At 32.3% G+C, this 10,049-nt stretch overlaps 1 long non-coding RNA gene across 2 annotated transcripts; it reads left to right on the top strand.

Annotated features, from left to right (window-relative positions):
• Nucleotides 1-302: 302 nt before the first annotated feature.
• LOC136271391 (uncharacterized) lies at nt 303-3,053 on the top strand. Of its 2 annotated transcripts, none has more exons than XR_010709307.1 (3): nt 303-465; nt 1,255-1,355; nt 2,295-3,053. It is a non-coding gene; the product is annotated as an uncharacterized lncRNA (long non-coding RNA). The 2 variants fall into 2 exon arrangements; XR_010709306.1 differs by lacking the exon at nt 303-465 and adding an exon at nt 478-664.
• Nucleotides 3,054-10,049: the final 6,996 nt, after the last annotated feature.

The raw sequence follows: 10,049 nt of genomic DNA on the forward strand, positions 1-10,049 counted from the left end.
CAGACACGAATGAAGCCATGCATGTAGTGGCTATTTAAAGTTATCTGATTTATTGACTCACTCATCTATTTAACACCAGGGTTGTTCAGGATAAAATGAAATCAAATTCCACAAAATTATATTTTAATACATATTGATCACCCTGTATAGCTATACATTTTTTCACCACACTTTAAGTGATCATAAGACATCGTTGCGCTTAATTAATAGAATTCAACTTCAATACCAATAAAACAATTTAAAACCAGAAATAACTCACCAGAACGTATCAACTAAAATGTCCCGGCTTCAGTAACCATCAACAACACACCTCACAGCCTTATTAGCATAATCGGAACCTTTCTGGTTTTTATATTCACGAAAGAATGAAAAAACCCGAGAAAGTCAAAACTTCGTATATCTCGGGATTTTAACGAGACCAGTCTCAAACTCGTGAAAATCGAGAGAGGAGTTTAAATGGAAAAAGTAAGTAAACGTTTTTGTTTCTTATATTGGCAAGCTTTTAAATTATTTAAAGTTGCAGAAGAATTGTTTATTAATGTGAAGTCGAAGTTTGGGGTGATTAGCCTTATCTCGTTAAATTTTGTTCAGCATGAAACAGTCTGAACAGCAATCCTCGATTTTGTCATCAATCTAAAACGTGCTAAGGAGTAGTCATTCGTCGGTAAGAACATACTGTTCACTTTATGTCTTATTTATCTATTAACGATGAGAGTGTTTATGAATCAAGGGTCTGCATTTGTTATGTAAATATAACATTATACGATTGAGGGTATGAGAGAGAGATATCTAGAGTAGACTCAGAGAGAGAGAGAGAGAGAGAGAGAGAGAGAGAGAGAGAGAGAGAGAGAGAGAATATTTACAGTGTACATGTACATGTAATTGTTATTGATTGTCTTGCTTCCATGATTGAACCATATATATATTTCAATAATGCCACATTGCACTAGAAATATTGCTGACAAAGATGTTGAGAGAGATCATGGAGAGAGAGAGAGAGAGAGAGAGAGAGAGAGAGAGAGAGAGAGAGAGAGAGAGTAAGAGAATGAAAAGCCATAACAAATTTTATAGTCATATGTCATTTCCCACTTAATGAGTTGTTATAGTTGTTATCATGGTAATGTTTTGAACATGTCTCAGATACTGCATGTGCCCATAAAAAAGTGTAATCTAGGACACACCCTTTTGTTTTGATAATGACAGCATTTAGCTTTGTAATGATAGCTAGTGTATCTTTTTTCTTCTAATCTACAGATTTACCTGCGGCTTCCAGATGATCTGAAGATCGGAAATATAGAAAATATTGTCAATTTGATATTGCTAATGACCCAGTCATGTCTGCTGAAGCCCAGAAGGTACTTCTTTGTCATGTAATAAACTTACAACTTGTCTTCCATATGTAGATATATTTGGTTTAAGATGATTGAAAGCTAGCCAAGGTCATTTAAATAGCTACAATGTCTTGTGTAAAAGGGAAAGGTTTATATGGGCATCTTGTTGCAAATCTGCTTGATTATCTGTATTTTAAGGGGTGGGAACCTCTGAAAGGAAAACCAGGAGTTTGAAAATATTATAAACTTTAAGAAATGTGTTTTACACTCTCTGAGAAAATGGGATTTGCAGAAATCCCATGAATTTCTTATGCTGGAAATATGTTTTTCAGATTAGTTTTTGTTATTGACGCAATCATATTTTGATGTACATAGAATGTTGATAGTTGAAACTCATACAGACAATCATATGTTACATAAGTGTTTGTGACTTTAATCTTTGTTTAATATATTTAATATCTTTCTGTCCACTGGATATCTAAATATCTTTGAAGTTACACCATTGACGTTACACATTCATTACATTTATCATGTGTGTGCAGAATTGATTGAGCCAGGTTTCCTGATGTTGTCTTATAAGTGATACATTGTACTGCTTTAAAAAGTATATATCACTTGTGACTTACTGGTGTATTAGTACATATTACATTTGTAAAATCATTTGACAAATTTAAAGTGTTTTGTAGTACTGAAATGTTTTTACGGCTTTTAAAATTACTGAAAGTACATGCACATGATGCAACTATCTTTTGACGCTCTATATATAACAAAAAGAAACTGTCAGCTGGGTTTAAAATTAGTGGCAAAATGATGTAATACAGGTATGTACAATATTAGAAAAGATTACATTGTTAGTAATTGCACATTCCATAAATAACGTCATTGAATATATACATGTAAGTATTTGATGAGTGCATGCACAATGTTTGCAAAATTACATGTAATTCTCTTATTCTATTTTAGTTTCCAGACCATGGCATTAATGAATATTTCTTGAATGGAATGCATGAGGATTAGAATGGAACCTTATTCTGCCTTTTTACCAACTCACACCATCTTTTCAAGATTTATGGAGCCAACCACAGAAGAATTTGTTCTATACACATCATTCATAACATTCTTATTTATGTTGCATAACTTTACATGTTACTGGATGAATTGTGTTCACATAATGAATACCAGCAAACTTTTTATCGAGTGCACTTAATTTGTATTTTTCCTACCCATCCATCTAACATATGTTTTTATATAACATATTCATATACATGTAACATTTTTGGAAACAGCTAGTTTTTTTAAATTGGAATTTAGCCTTACTATTTTGTACAAGTTTTTTTTTAATAGGGACTTGGACACGATTTTAGATCAAAATTTTGATTTCAATTTCTTGATGCATAAAATGATATACTTGCACATTTTGAATAATTGACCATAATTTGAATGTTAGAAGTCAAGTTATAAAAGAGATACAGGGGTAAGAATTTATTGTTATGTAAACAAAGCTCGAGTCTTATGTTTGTTTAAAAATAATATAAAGTATGAAAATAACACTTCTTTGAGAAAATGATTCATAGAAAAGAAGGTAAACTGATTCGATGTGATCATAAATGATATTATTAATAAAAAAAAGCAACATTTGAATGAAACTTACACCAATAAAACACATTCTTTTCATTGTTTAAATTGTATGGAGTTTTAATTACCTTTCATATGAAAAATGACATCTAAATGTTAAATTGCTGTACATTATATCCTATTCATCTAATGTATCGCTTTATTTATGTTGAACTTCGTGTCTATTAGTATAATGATTTTTTTAGAATGATATATGCAATTTCATTAATTTATTTTTCATTTTAAGAAAATTCATTTTAAAAAAGATCTCTAGACTTACAACCTGTGTATTTTTTTTTTCAGTTTACATAACACAGTGTATTAATTAAATGTAGTTGTGTAGATTTATGTACATGTACCTACAAGCAATATTCATTTAATATTCACCAGGTACATGTACCACCTACTATATTTGATGAATAAATGTACTTCTTTCATGCCTTTTTCATGCCTTTTACTCATTGTTATATGTATTTATTTATTTATAATTAAAATACTTTGAAAACTTTTATCAATTTATTTATTTTAATAAGATTGAATGGGCATGGTCACGAATTTGGTCAAATTTTATTTTTCTATTTTTATTATTTGCAATGCTTTAGGAATGCATTTCTAATTACCAAATAAAATTTGGGTGCCAGTCATTGAGTTTTAAGCAAGATACAGAACTCACAATTCTTCGCCATGTAAACAAGGATCGTGCCCTGTTTTTGTTTACCTAGGTTCAATATACCAGTAAAAAATCTTTTTAAAGCTGGTTTGTCTATCTTATTATTCATTTAAAGCATAAATAAACAGTTCCTAACGATTAATACCTTTATTTTGGGTCTAAAACTGGAATTTTTACTTCAACATTCAAAATGTAAACAAACGCTTTGTTTACATAGCGAAGAATTGTAAGCTTTGTAACTCGCTTATAACTCATCAAATGACACTCAAATTTTGGTTGCCTATTAAAAATGCCTTACTGAAGCATTGTAAACATTAAAATCGAAAAAATAATTTTTGACCAAAATCGTGACCATGCCCCTTTAAGAAACGGACTATAGTTAATGCATGTTTTCAAGAGTTGTCTCTCTTGGGGACAATAATGAATGCTCCCCAGGGTTCATGACCCTGAATATTGAGTAGGCTGTGAGGTGTGAACAATCACAGATAAAGCCATTTAACTCAATAACACCAACTTGCTACTCCACTTATCGACGATCTATGACTAATCACATGCTCGAGCAGTCTTATATCCTGTCAATTTAATCACATGACACAAGGCCACTCAAGAGGTTGTACGGGTCATTATCAAAATATGCAGTCTTTTGCGTCAGTGTCAATTTAGAGGGGGGAAAATAATGTTCTGGGGAATATATACAGTACCATTGGATTTTAGAAACTTAAACCTTTATTGTTGAACAAATAAATTGACAATTTTACTGCTTAAAGTATAAAAAAAAATATTATTTGTTATGAGATTTCAGTGAATTTATGTTGTCATTAAATTTTTCCAACATCTTTATAACCTACAATATCTTCAAAAATAATGATGTTTTATTCCAAATATCACCGTTAATTTTCAAAACAACATTCATATTTTAATTTCTGCTATGCTCGTTAACAAGTTCTCTTTATATTTATTTGTGGGGGTCAATGTTTGCAAGTGGCTAAAATATCTTAAGTTGTCGTATTGTTGGTACGATACATGTAGCAAGTTCAGGATGATTTAAATGATAATATGGATAAACAATTAAATGTTGCTATATACATGTACATTCGTCGGGGTGTAAATTCGTGGGAATTTAAGGTTACCCACAAAAGCCACAAACCCCCATGAACAATGACGATTCCACAGTTTTTAAGTGGTAATAGCTTAATAGATCATTTTTCATATTGTAATGATTGAAACATTATATGCACCATTTTGTACCTATATATAAGGACTGAACCCCTGATCAGAGGCCAAGAAAAAGTATTTTTTTCAATTTTAAGTCTATAATAATCTATTCTCAGTATATAAACTGTAAATCACTACATTTGCCAATCTTATATATTATAAGATCCGAAACTAAATTTGAACACAGCTATATGTACATAGGGTCTATTATTTTCATAGAATAGGAGGCTCCATGCAAATGACACAATAAATGTACATGTAACATGCTTAAACATTTACTTTTTTATCTTACTTATGTGGGGTAGAAAATTTTGTTAGAATCAAAGATTTGTAATTCATACTTGCATGGTCAGCTCTGACCCTCAAAAACCAAAACCCCTCATTTAGGGGCCATGAATTTTGACAATTAATTTTGAAGTAGATCTAGCTTTTATTTTATGGATACTTGGATTATAATTGATGGAGGTATATATGATCGATTTAGCTCACACTTGGTTAATCAACAAGAGACTTAATGCATTTTCACAGACATGATTACCAGTATAATTATTTGTCTCATCCTTACAATTTAGACAGCAACCCTGAACAAGAACATCATGCATTTGATTTTTCTCCAATATATGTTCGTTTAAACGTCACAGACACAAAATGAGCTTTAAATTGTCTTAAGTCAAAATCCCACTGACACATTAACTGCATACAGCAATACTGGGCACTTATCATTTTTTATTGAATTGTAAATCGTGACACGTACTTTATAAAATCATATAGATACTAGTTGAGATTGTTGATCTTTTTAACTCCTGGTAATTTAAGTGTAAATTTAAAATTGATACATTAAAAGTCTAAAACACTTACAACTCTACGAATCGTTGTGGTTACTCAGATGACATGGGGTGTTGCTAAAACACGGAAAGCGGAACGGAAGGGAAAACGGAAAATCTTATCTAATGTTATTTACCTCATAGATTTGTTAATCATGCTAAAACGATATACTTTATGTACCTTTTTAATTTTTTTTGAAAGATTAGCAATATTAGATTATTTATTCAAGAATATTTATTTCCTCAAAATTAACAGTACATGCATTGACCACTATATTCTGTCCCAAAATATCCTCGATTCACTTTTTGCTGTATATTTATATATACCTCAGGGTTCAAGCAATTCTTTTTTAGAAGCATTAAACATTCTCATTATTCTTTCTTTAAAACGTCCTCTCTAGCTTATCAGCTGGTATAAATACACGGCTAAAAATAAAGATGTCTACGGGGTTTTGCATTTCAACAGACCCGGATGATAGTGTTGAAAAATTGTGCAAGGTCTTCTGAGTGACTTCCAAATGGAGAAAAGATGTCAACATTTTCCATTACAAATCGTCCAAATGTGCTGCATAACTATTTTGGGATCGACAGACTATAGTCCCAATATATAATCGGAAAATCAAACCAGGCAACGTCTAGAGCTCTCTATTCGGATCATATGTATATAGCTGCTGGAGTAAACAACTGCTTAGTAATGCAAACGTAAACAAAATTGCATTGCTAAAAATACAAGTTTCACAAATTACTAGTTTAACAAATTACCGGGTATTTCAATGTTTACTGTATTTTAATTTTTAATGTCGTCAGTCCTACGGTTTTTTCTTCCATCTCAATGATACTGTATCGTCTGTATGATAAAAGATCGTCTAGAACACCGAAAATTCAATTTTGATGTAAGTATATACATGTACATCATATTTGAAATATAAAAATACTCAAAACACGCATAAAACGCTTTCACTAACTGCGTACGTTACGCTGATATGCCAGCAATACCATATAAGAAAAATAAGTAAAAAGTTATAGCTAATTTGCTCGTTTAATCATGTTAATGTTTCACAATTCGTATACATTTGATTTTTCCGTTTCCGTACTCAACTAAAGCCGAATGAATACAATGTTATAATTGATAGACATTCATATGAATATTAATAAGATAACAACATGTTGATAATCATTCATTAGATATAAATAAAAGATACAAAGTAAATCGTTTCTGGCCAGTCTATACCCTTTTTAAGCGATAAACGTGATGATATTTTCCATTCCGTTCCGCTTTCCGTTCCGTTTTCCGTTCCGCGTTTTAGCAACACCCAGATGACATGCACTTGCATGTAGTGGGTTTTTAAAGTTATCTGGATTATTGACTCTCTCAGCTATTTTACACCTGAGTTGGTAATTTAAGGCTAAGCTGATGTTCAGGATAGAATTGAAATCAACTTCCCCAAAATTATTTTAATATTGATCATCCTGTAGAGATAAAAAAAATTTCACCACAAAAATGTCTCGGCTTCAGTAACGTTCAACGCGCACAGATAATTCCACTACTCAATATATAACACTAACTTCCTCCTCCACTCATCGATGATCTCTGACTACACTCATATATATACTCCTGCCAATTTAATCACATAACACAAACACTTGCATGTGGCCACTCCTGGATTTAAGAATTACTTTTTCAGGGGGGGGGGGGGGGGTGCGCAGCAGAGATTTGTCTTAAATTAACATACAAAAAATTGAATTAATATGGAGTCCCCCCCCCCCCCCCCCCCCCCCCACACACACACTTTTATGGGAGTATCACCGTGCAAAATTCACTGTTTAATTATAACTTTATTTTGGACTTTTCTTTTAAAATTCAACATCTGTTTCGTAATATTTTCTCACAGTTTATTTCTTACAAAGTTACTTATTTATTTAGTGATTGACACTTTTCGGACTCTACATGTGATTTCAAAGAGACAGGGTGCCACGTCTCAAGCACTGTTAATCTCTTAAAACAACAATGTGCAATTATCAGTTTTACATGTCTTGGACATCAAAGACTCATTGAGTTTATTTAATTATTTTATATCTGTGAACCTTTCACTCAGCTTACTTATGTCATCACCTGTCAATTTATACTTATTGTTCAGATTCTTATAAATAATTATGTACAATTGTCAATCGGCAGTCTGGAATACGGCGGCCAGCCTCGGCCACGTCCGACTCACCCAAAGTCTTGAGTCCGGAGGTCACTACTGGCCATATCCGACTTGTTTGTAAAATGTCTGTCTGTTAAAATGTTTTAATGTTGCCATCGTTGAATATCGTCCAATAAATACGGAATCCTTCATCACTTGGTTTATTTCTCTGGAACTGTATACTGGTGGACCTTCGGGAATACGGCAAACCTACCCTTTGTTTTTACCTTACGGCCTACAGCGCGCCTACACCTTATACCTTATACCCTTTACGCCAACATTCCCTCACCCGGTTCGTACTGCACACGACCGATGCAGATCCAGAAGAATTCTCTAGCACCGTAAAATCTACGCGGTCACAGGAGCATGTAAAAAATTGAATTGAAAACAAGGAAATAAACAGTGAAATTGAAGGTAAAAGGTATACTCCCTATGTAAATGAGTTTTAAATACAAATTAAAAAATTTGCAAATTCCACTATATAGAGGCAACTGTCAGACATTCTGTCTATAGTTGGTTATAGTTGGTTATTTTGAACTTTTTGAATAGTCCCGAAGTCCTGAACAAGTCTTAATCTTTTATGGAGCATCATGAATTTTTTTTTCTGTAGAAATTAATTGAAAAAATTCTAATGAGAATAGATTGCTCTGCCTTTTCTGCAGAACAAGTCTTAATCTTTTATGGAGCATCATGAATTTTTTTTTTTGTAGAAATTAATTGAAAAAATTCTAATGAGAATAGATTGCTCTGCCTTTTCTGCATGCCATGATCATGCAGTTTGAGAAATATGGTCTCTCTCTCTCTCTCTCTCTCTCTCTCTCTCTCTCTCTCTCTCTCTCTCTCTCTCTCTCTCTCAGAGCGTAGTGAATTATTTTAATTTTAAGCATTGATTCAGACATGTATTGTGATTTTTAACATATTCTATTGATATTCCTTTCTCTCTACCTATATATCGAACCCTTTCTATTTCATGCCAAATACATATGAACATGCATGCAACAACAAATGGAAAGAATAAAAGGAAGTTTGGTGAATGATTGAGATTATTTTAAACTAAATTTATCAATAAAATAAGTACTTGCAATAACTGTTTGGTATACACATATAATTTCCTGATTTGTAGATGTGACGCGGCATTACATCCAAAGATGTCGCCCTCTCTCATTTTTTTTCTCCAGTAAACATCAGATATTAAAAAATCAGAGAGGATTACATTATTGCAGCTACGAAAGATCCAACACATCTATGCATGTCAGTGTTAATTTATATCTAAATTTTGATTCATTGGCCGGCTGCTGATTGTCAGATACAAAAAGTCAACTTGTCTTACTTTATAGTCAATTAATTTATATGCATAATGTGAAACTTGCTCTGTGGCTACTGAACCATTAAATTATTATAGTCAAGATTGTTGATCTATTGAATTCGACCTGATATAGTGTAAATAATAATATTTATTAATAAATAAAAAGTCTAAAACACTTACAACCCACATAGGATACTGTTCAGGTGAATGTCTACTGCATAACATGCCTTGCATTTTTTTTTATATATCGATGTGAACAAGCATCAATCAAGTGCGACTCATAACATAACTCAGGCACCTGAATTTTATCGATCAGTCGCTTATTAGTCAAATATCGAAAAATTCTACCCCTACTATAAAAATTCAGGTGCCTGTACACCCAATGAGACTTGTAATCTACTTAAAGTCTCACAAGTAACTGAGGTACTTAAAATCCCCAAAGTGTGTTTATATACCATCATGCATACTTATCTCTATGCTAGCTTTTTATCGCCCACTTCAATTAAGTGATTTTGACATGGTGCACTTGATTAGAGTGATTCATAAGATTTAAATACAATTTCAATTGTTTGCAAAATCTATCTGGGGTTGGGGTGGGGCCCCTGGCTGGGGTCTTGTTTTCTGGTTTTTTTTTTCTAAAACTTAAAACAATAATTATATATCTGATCAGTTTAGGAGGTTTTATATAAATAGCTAATTTCTTTTTAATTTCACAGCATAAATTAACGCTCTTCCATTCCCCAGCCCCCTCCCTCTTTTTTTTCAGCCTTTAAACTCCCCCTTTCACCTACAAAGTTACGTGTACGTGCATCATTAAGTGTATTTATCTTTTATGGAACATCAGATAATTTGTTTATCAACTGACATATGCATGCATCGACATGATATTTCTAATTAAAGTAG

Source organism: Magallana gigas, chromosome 9 (genome assembly GCF_963853765.1).
Source record: "Magallana gigas chromosome 9, xbMagGiga1.1, whole genome shotgun sequence".
Lineage (NCBI taxonomy): Eukaryota > Metazoa > Mollusca > Bivalvia > Ostreida > Ostreidae > Magallana > Magallana gigas.